The following is a 10,428-nucleotide window of genomic DNA, read 5'->3' on the forward strand; positions in this document are numbered from 1 at the left end:
TATATCCTTAAAATATTTCCGTTCTCATTAAAGGGTGATGCTAAGATATGGTTTAATTCTCTTGATCCTGGTTGTGTGCGTAGTCCCTAGGATATGATTTATTACTTCTCTGCTAAATATTTCCCTGCTCATAAGAAACAAGCTGCCTTAAGGGATATATATAATTTTGTGCAAATTGAAGAAGAGAGTCTCCCACAATTTGGGGGAGGCTTCTCAAGTTACTTAATGCTTTGCCTGATCATCCTCTTAAGAAAAATGAAATACTTGATATCTTTTATAATGGACTAACTGATGCTTCAGAGATTACCTGGATAGTTGTGCTGGTTCTGTTTTCAGGGAAAGAACACCGGATGAAGCTGAAATTATATTGAATAATATGTTGACAAATGAAAATAATTGGACACTTCCTGAGCCAGCTCCTGAGCCTATTCCTAAACCAACTCCGAAGAAGAGGGGTATTCTATTTCTCAGTCCTGAAGATATGCAAGAGGCAAAGAAATCTATGAAAGAAAAAGGTATTAAAGCTGAAGATGTTAAGAATTTACCTCCTATTGAAGAAATACACGGTCTTAATTTACCGGCTGTTGAAGAAACATATGATCTTAATCCATTACCTATTGAAGAAATACATGGTCTTGATAACCCGACACACGTAGTAAAGGTAAATTCTCTCCATAGATATGATAAAGCTGGAATCCCATTTACTAAGTTTGCTAGCCCATCCATGCTTAGATGAGTTTGATAATTTTATGGTGAAGCAAGAAGATTTTAATTCTTGTTTTGGTAGACAATTGAAACACAATTCAAATATGCTTGAACACTTGGGTGATTATATGGCTAATGTCAAAGGTGAACTTAAACTTATTAGTAAACATGCTTCTATGGTTACCACTCAAGTAGAACAAGTACTTAAAGCTCAAAATGACTTGCTCAATGAATTGAATAGTAAGAATAATGATAATGCTGTTAGAGTTATGACTAGAGGTGGTAAAATGACTCAGGAACCTTTGTATCCTGGAGGCCATCCTAAGAGAATTGAGCAAGATTCTCAGAGAAATAATATATATGCACCTAGTTCTTCCAAGAGGAAGAAAAAGAAAAATGATAGGACTTTGCATGCTTCTAGTGAACAGATTGCTGAAACACCTGAGAATCCAAATGATATTTCTATTTCTGATGCTGAAACACAATCTGGTAATGAACCTGAAACTAGTGATAATGTTAATGATAATGTTCATGATGATGCTCAACCTAGTAATGATAATGATATAGAAATTGAACCTGCTGTTGATCTTGATAACCCACAATCAAAGAATCAACGTTATGATAAGAAAGACTTTGTTGCTAGGAAGCATGGTAAAGAAAGAGAACAATGGGTCCAGAAACCCATGCCCTTTCCTCCCAAACCATCCAAGAAAAAGGATGATGAGGATTTTGAGCGCTTTGTTGAAATGATTAGACCTATCTTTTTGCGTATGCGATTAACTGATATGCTTAAAATGAATCATTATGCTAAGTACATGAAAGATATTGTTACAAATAAAAGAAAGATACCGGAAGCTGAAATTTCCACCATGCTTTCTAATTATACTTTTAAGGGTGGAATACCAAAGAAACTTGGAGATCTAGGAGTACCCACTATACCATGCTCCATTAAAAGAAACTATGTTAAAACTGCTTTATGTGATCTTGGAGCCGGTGTTAGTGTTATGCCTCTCTCTTTATATCGTAGACTTGATTTGAATAAGTTGACACCTACTGAAATATCTTTGCAAATGGCTGATAAATCAATTGCTATACTTGTCGGTATTTGTGAGGATGTGCCTGTTGTGGTTGCAAACATTACTATTTTAACGGACTTTGTTATTCTTGATATTCCCGAGGATGATAGTATGTCTATTATTCTTGGAAGACCCTTTTTGAATACTGCAGGGGATGTTATTGATTGCAACAAAGACAATGTCACTTTTCATGTTAATGGTAATGAGCATACGATACACTTTTCGAGGAAACAACCTCAAGTCCACAATATTAATTCTATTGGAAAAATTCTATCAATTATTTTTGGAGGTTTTGAATTTCCTCTTCCTACCGTCAAGAAGAAATATGATATTCTTATTATTGGGTATGTGCATATCCCCGCTGAGGTAACATAGTGCTATTCGAAATTTCTCCGGTTCCATGTTATTCGGAATGAGTTCGTTAACAAGACTTGATCAACCTTGTTAGTGGATTCCTTTTGATGATCATGAGATGGATGAAGTTAGAAAACACAACTCTCTGTACCCTCCTTTTACTTTATATTATTTATATTAAATAAAATAAAAATAAGTATTTTCCGTCTGTTATCTGAATTATCCGTGCAATATAAAAATACCCTGAAAATAAAAGTTCTCCAAATGCCCTGAAATTTAAATATGTTTTTTTCTAGAATATTTGAGAATATTTGGCACTGAGAACACAACAGGGGGGCATCCACCTGGCCACGAGGGTGGAGGGCGCGCCCCCGTGCCTCGTGGGCCCACGGTGGCCCTCCTCCACTTATCTTGCACCCACACACTCCTTCTTCCTCCCACAAACACGATTATCCAGTTCAAACCCGAGTCCAAGCTCATTTTGCTGCCATTTTCGATCTCCTTGCTCAAAGCACCTCTCACAAAACTGCTTGGGGGGATTGTTCCTTGGTATGTGACTCCTCCATTGGTCCAATTAGTTTTTGTTCTAGTGCTTTATTCATTGCAAATTTGTGCTGCCTAGGTGACCCTGTTCTTGAGCTTGCATGTCAAATGTATATGGTTCCAAGTAGTTTTGATGCATGATATAGGCTCTAGGCACTTGTAGGAGTAGTTGCTATCAATATTGTTGAGTTTGGTTCACTTTTATTTTGAAGTTACTAAAAAAATTAGAAATTTTTCAGAGGGAGAAATATGCTTAGGAAAATGTACCAAGGTGGTTCTTCAAGGAATCAAGGACCCAGGCTTGCAATGCGTGATGCTGACGATGAGCCACCAAGGGACGCTCCAGTGCGGCCTTGTGAATGGCCTTCAGAGGACTTCATGGATCGAGCGGGGATTAAGGAAGAATTTAACGCATATTTGCGTAACGCTGATCTTGTGAGCTTCGAGGAAGAAAGATGTCGTCAATATCACTATCTCACTAGTTCCTTTGTGAGGAGGTTTGAATTTTCATCTTCACGTAATTCTCCAACTGTCTTGTTTGATCTTTATGAAAAATCTTATACTATGGACTTAGAGGATTTTACCACTGCCTACAAACTTCCACAATGGGTTAGTGCTAGTGAACCCCGCAAATCTGAATTTAGAGATTTTCTTGCTAGTATAACTGTGGGGGAACCTAGAGATATAACACAAGCTACCATAGGGAGCATTCATTTTCCTGCTATACATTATTTTGCTCTCTTCATTGGTAGATGCATTAATGGTAAAGATGAAGCATGTCATATGTGTGTCCCTGACCTCAGTATTCTTAGGAGTGCTGTGTTAGGAGACAAATCTTATAATTTGGGAGCCATTGTTGCACATAGGTTGCATAATAATAGATTTAATGGAGATTTCTTTCGTGGAATTTATGCAACCCGCTTAGCTGATTTTTTGGTGTAACCATACGTAATGATGATATTGAATTGCCTCCAGCTTACCTAGACTTTAATGCTATGGTTCACCACTAGTTTGTTGAGAGGAATGAATCACCTCTCCAGTATCGCTTAATCTTTGACAGACGCCGTGCTGTCTGTATTACTCTCCCTGCTCCTGCCTTCTTTGATTATCAGGCAAAAGGAAGATATGTTATTACCAGAGAGGAGGCAGATGAGTACGAGAGGAGGGCGGAGGCCGCTCGTTGTGACGCTGCAGCTCAAGAGGTGATAGCCGCTGCATCGCAGTACGACCCCAACTATTACTATGGATATCCGCCAGGCCAGCCGTGACCATAGACCAACTTAGGCCAAAAGCCTAAGCTTGGGGGAGTACGTATTTCTCACCGACATTATATTTATGTCTACACACTCATTGCTAGATGTCGGTGCTCATACTTTTTCATTGTATCATCCATGCTAGTTTATTTTCCTTTTTATGCTTTCTTCGTGTGTGTTTAATAAACCTTAAGAAAAACAAAAAAAATAGTTATAGCTTTTAATTAGTTTACTTTCCATGCTTGTAGTAGTAATTAAAAAGAAAACCCAAAAAGATTTCTTGTTCTTCTTTTGCTTGTTGGGAGCTTTCCCGTGTAAATAGTTTTATTTCTTTTCTTTTCTTTGGGGGTCGATAGGAGAAGACCATGATTAAATTGTTGAAGTGGCTCTTATATGCATTATTGTTGATCTGACAAAAGAGCCCATATTGCCGTGTCTTCTCCAGTTTATTGAATGCTTGCAGATTCCAGCTTAGTTCAATGCACACGCACTATTATTATTATTATTATTATCCACATCGTTCGGTCGTGCAAGTGAAAGGCAATTATGATGATATATGATGGACTGATTGAGATGAGAAAAGCTGGTATGAACTCGACCTCTCTTGTTTTTGTAAATATGATTAGTTCATCGTTCCTGATTCAGCCTATTATGAATAAACATGTTTGCAATGAAAACTAGAGATCATAGTTTCTTGTGCCATGCTTGATTAGCTAGGAGCTTATAATGGTTTACCTTGCGTGCCAACATGCTATTAAAATGGTTGTGATGTGGTATGATAGGGTGGTATCCTCCTCCGAATGATTTAAGTGACTTGACTTGGCACATGTTCACACATGTAGTTGAAACAAAATCAACATAGCCTTCATGATATTTATGTTCATGGTGGATTATATCCTACTCATGCTTGCATTTGATGTTGATTAACTTTAATGCGTGTTCATGACTGTTGTCGCTCTCTAGCTGGTCGCTTCCCAGTCTTTTGCTAGCCTTCACCTGTACTAAGTGGGAATACTGCTTGTGCATCCAACTCCATAAACCCCAAAGTTATGCCATATGAGTCCACCATACCTACCTTATACGGTATCTACCTGCCGTTCCAAGTAAATTTGTACGTGCCAAACTCTAAACCTTCAAATAAATATCATGTTTTGTATGCTCGAATAGCTCATGTATCAACTAGGGTTGTCCGTATCTTCCATGTTAGGCGGGTTATTCTCAAGAGGAGTGGACTCCGCTCCTCACTCACGAGAAAATGGCTGGTCACCGGGATGCCCAGTCCCATGCTTTATGCAAATCAAATCAAAATAATTGCAAACCAAACTCCCCCTGGGACTCTTGTTAGTTGGAGGCACTCGTTGTTTCGAGCAAGCCATGGATTGATACTTGTTGGTGGAGGGGGAGTATAAAATTTACCATTATGTTTGGGAACCGCCTATAATGTGTGTAGCATGGAAGATATCGCCATCTCTTGGTTGTTATGTTGAAAATGAAAGTATGCCACTCAAAATATTATTCACCTCTATTTCAAAACCGAGCTGTGGCACCTCTACAAATCCCTGCTTCCCTCTACGAAGGGCCTATCTATTTACTTTTATGTTGAGTCATCATCCTCTTATTAAAAAGCACCAGTTGGAGAGCACCACTGTCATTTGCATTCATTACTGTTAGTTTACAATGAGTATGACTTGACTGGATCTCTTTTACCATGAATTACAATGTCTAGTCAGTCCTTGATCTTTGAAGGTGCTCTGCATTTATGTTTTGCGGTCTCAGAAAGGGCTAGCGAGATACCATCATGTTATATCATATTATGATTGTTTTGAGAAAGTGTTGTCATCCAAGAATTATTATTATTGCTCGCTAGTCGACTATGCCATTAATATGAGTAAACATGAGACCTATGCGTTATTGTGAATATGGTTAGTCCATAATCTTTGTTAAAAACTTGAATGCTGGCTTTACATATTTACAACAATAAGAGCAAATAGAGTTTGTAAAAGTTTTTCTTTATCACTTTCAGTTTATCAACTGAATTGCTTGAGGACAAGCAAATGTTTAAGCTTGGGGGAGTTGATACGTCTCCGCCGTATCTACTTTTCCAAACACTTTTGGCCTTGTTTTGGACTCTAACTTGCATGATTTGAATGGAACTAACCCAGACTGACGTTGTTTTCAGCAGAATTGCCATGGTGTTATTTATGTGCAGAAACAAAAGTTCTCGGAATGACCTGAAACTTCACGGAACGTCCTTTTGGAAATAATAAAAAATCCTTGCAAAAGATGAAGACCAGGGGCCCACACCCTAGCCATGAGGGTGGGGCCGCACCTGCCCCCCCAGGGTGCGCCCCCTACCTCGTGGGCCCCCTGGAGCTCCTCCGACCTCAACCCCAACTCTATATATTTGCTTTTGGGGAGAAAAAAATCAGAGAGGAGGATTCATCGCGTTTTACGATACAGAGCTACTGCCAAGCCCTAAAACCTCTCGGGAGGGCTGATCCGGAGTCCGTTCGGGGCTCCGGAGAGGGGAATCCGTCGCCATCGTCATCATCAACCTTCCTCCATCACCAATTTCATGATGCTCACCGCCGTGCATGAGTAATTCCATCATAGGCTTGCTGGACGGTGATGGGTTGGATGAGATTTATCATGTAATCGAGTTAGTTTTGTTAGGGTTTGATCACTAGTATCCACTATGTTCTGAATTGATGTTGCTATGACTTTGCTATGCTTAATGCTTGTCACTAGGGCCCACGTGCCATGATTTAAGATCTGAACCTATTATGTTTTCATCAATATATGAGTGTTCTTGATCCTATCTTGCAAGTCTATAGTCACCTACTATGTGTTATGATCCGACAACCCCGAAGTGACAATAATCGGGACCACTCCCGGTGATGACCGTAGTTTGAGGAGTTAATGTATTCACTATGTGTTAATGCTTTGGTCCGGTACTCTATTAAAAGGAGGCCTTAATATCCCTTAGTTTCCATTAGGACCCCGCTGCCACGGGAGGGTAGGACAAAAGATGTCTTGCAAATTCTTTTCCATAAGCACGTATGACTATATTCGGAATATATGCCTACATTACATTGATGAATTGGAGCTAGTTCTGTGTCACCCTAGGTTATGACTGTTACATGATGAACCGCATCCGGCATAATTCTCTATCACCGATCCATTGCCTACGAGCTTTCCATATATTGTTCTTTGCTTATTTACTTTTCCGTTGCTATTGCTATCATCACTACAAAATACCAAAACACTACTTTTGTTACCGTTACCTTTTGCTATCGTTACCACTACTATCATATTACTTTGCTACTAAATACTTTGCTCCAGATATTAAGTTTCCAGGTGTGGTTGAATTGACAACTCAGCTGCTAAACTTGAGAATATTCTTTGGCTCCCCTTGTGTTGAATCAATAAATTTGGGGTGGATACTCTACCCTCGAAAACTTTGGCCCTCAGACGGCGAGACGGAGAGGCGCCACGCGGTGTTCACACTCTACCGAAAGAGACGTCCGTCCGACCGTCAGGTTTCCAGGTGCTTTCCCATGGGACCCTATCGTCAGTTTGACATGATGAGTGCGCCCGGGCTGCCTTTCCATATCCGTTCTATATTTGGGCTGAATATGAGGGGTGCCATTCAGCCAGGGTATTTGAGACCCGTTTGAGCCAGGCGCCCGTCTGAGTCGGGTTTTCGGTCATCCGCCTGGCCATTGAAGGAGGGTTTGGAGTTCCCTTTGTAGATGCTCTAAGTCGGTGAGAACAATTTTTTCGAGAGCACACAAATTGTGTGCCTTAGCTTTATAGAAGATAGAGAAGAAATACAAGAAGCTCCCACCACATCCCGGTGAGAAGAAAGAACCACTCCAACTCAAACGATCACAAAAACAACCACAACGCAAAAGAGCCTGCCCTAAGAAGTCTAACAAGGTCGCGTCTCGACCAACACCGGTCACTTCCGAAGAGCAACAACTTGAAAGAACTCTCCTTGCCAACGCACCAACCACCCATTAGTGCCTAAAGAGAGTTGGCAGGTGGGTGGAGGGACTTGGACAACTCCGTGAAGGCCATCATCTTGGAAACATCCACGATGGCGTATATGGCGCCCTTGAAGAACAAATCAGAGCAGCGGTGAGCACCAAAGAAACACAACAAGGAACCTCCAAGCCCTCCTCCAACAAACGATGCTCCCAATGGAGGAACGACACTAATGAAGCCGTCATCGCAGATTCGGAACCGAATCAAGGTTTTTGCTCGAAGACAACATACCAAATGAGAGGGAGCAAGGTGTCGACGCAGCACAGCGACGCCTCCAGGAAGGTGAATGACACCACAGGTACCGTCGCCACTGGCACCGACCAAAGTCGGGCAAGATTTTCATCTGTATCGTCGCACACCTACAATCCAACCCATCGGAATGGGGCCGCACCGTCCAAGTTGATTCACATCTACTGCCGCAGCACCTTGCTGAAGGAGCCACTTGTGAACAGACGCACCATCACTGTGACGCCCCCGATTCAATCGTACACTAATCATACACGCGATCGTGTACGATCAAGATCAGGGACTCACGGGAAGATATCACAACACAACTCTAAAAATAAATAAGTCATACACGCATCATAATACAAGCCAGGGGCCTCGAGGGCTCGAATACAAGTGCTCGATCATAGACGAGTCAGCGGAAGCAACAATATCTGAGTACAGACATAAATTAAACAAGTTGCCATAAGATGGCTAACACAAACTGGGATACAGATCGAAAGAGGCACATGCCTCCTGCCTGGGATCCTCCTCAACTACTCTTGGTCGTCGTTGGCAGCCTGCACGTAGTAGCAGGCACCTGCGGTGTAGTAGGAGTTGTCGTCGGTGGCGTCTGGCTCCTGGGCTCCAACGTCTGGTCGCAACAACCAGGTAAAGAAAGGGGGAAAAGGGGGAGCAAAGAAACCGTGAGTACTCATCCAAAGTACTCGCAAGCAAGGATCTACACTACATATGCATTGGTATCAATGCAAAGGGTAGTATTTGTGGACTGAACTGCAGAATGCCAGAATAAGAGGGGGGTAGCTAGTCCTATAGAAGACTACGCTTCTGGTAGCCTCCATCTTGAAGCATATAGAAGAGAGTAGATGGTAAGTTCACCAAGTATCATCGCATAGCATAATCCTACCCGGCGACCCTCTCTTCGTTTCCTTGTTAGAGAGCGATCACCGGGTTGTATCTGGCACTTGAAAGGGTGTGTTTTATTAAGTATCTGGTTCTAGTTGTCATAAGGTCAAGATACAACTCCGGGTCGTCCTTTTACCGAGGGACATGGCTATTCGAATAGATAAACTTCCCTACAAGGGTGCATCACATTACCCAACAGGCTCGATCCCTCTGCCCGAACACACTTTCCTGGGTCATGCCCGGCCTCGGAAGATCAATACATCGCAGCCCCACCTAGGCACAACAAAGAGGTCAGCACAATGGTCTAAATCCTATGCGCGCAGGGGTCTGGGCCCATCGCCCATTGCACATCTGCACGTTGCGTATGCGGCCGGTGAGCAGACCTAGCAACCTCCATTACAAAGGAAGTTGCGTAACGCGGTTCAACCCGGCGCGCGTCGCTCAGTCGCTGACGTCAAGAAGGCTTCGGCTGATACCACGATGTCGAGTGCCCATAACTGTTCCAGCGTAGTTGGTTAGTGCATACAGGACAGTGGCCAGACTCAGATCAAATACCAAGATCTCGTTAAGCTTGTTATTTTGAAGTAACCGCGGACGCCGACCAGGGCCAGGCCCACCTCTCACCTAGGTGGTCTCAACCTGCCCTATCGCTCCACCACAAAGATCCACCCAGAGGGCCGTCGGGACAAATGTCCTTTCAGCCCCCAATCCGTGAGTCACTTGCGGGCACTCTACGAGCCGACCCGACTTTAGTCACCACCTGTATCATATATCATGTATATAAGTATATACCCATGATCACCTCCTGAGTGATCACGGCCCGATAATATAGCATGGCAGACGGACAAGAATGTAGTGCCACTGATGGAATACTAGCATCATATACTAAGCATTTAGGATTGCAGGTAAGGATAACAACTGTAGCAACAATGACATGCTATGCAGCGGAATTGGATCAACCGAAAGCAATAACATGCTACACTACTCTAATGCAAGCAGTAGAGAGAAATAATAGGCAATATCGGATTGATCAAAGGGGGGTTTCCTGGTTGCTCTGGCAAGAAGGGTTCATCGTTGATGCAGTCGATCACAGGGGTACCGGCAGCGGTCTCATGGGTCTACCGAAAAGAAGTAACGGAGCGGGAACACAATAAATAACAGAGAATCAAATCATCACAAAGCATAACATGACGATACGCGGTGCTAGAGGTGACCTAACGCAGTACTAGGTGATACCAACAAAGGGGGGAAACATCCGGGAAAATATTCCCAGTGTTTGGCATTTTCGGATGGATGAAAAGGAGGGGGTTGGTTGCATG

This window comes from Triticum urartu, chromosome 4A, assembly GCF_056163025.1.
Source record: "Triticum urartu cultivar PI428250 chromosome 4A, HENAU_Tu73, whole genome shotgun sequence".
Classification (NCBI taxonomy): Eukaryota; Viridiplantae; Streptophyta; class Magnoliopsida; order Poales; family Poaceae; genus Triticum; species Triticum urartu.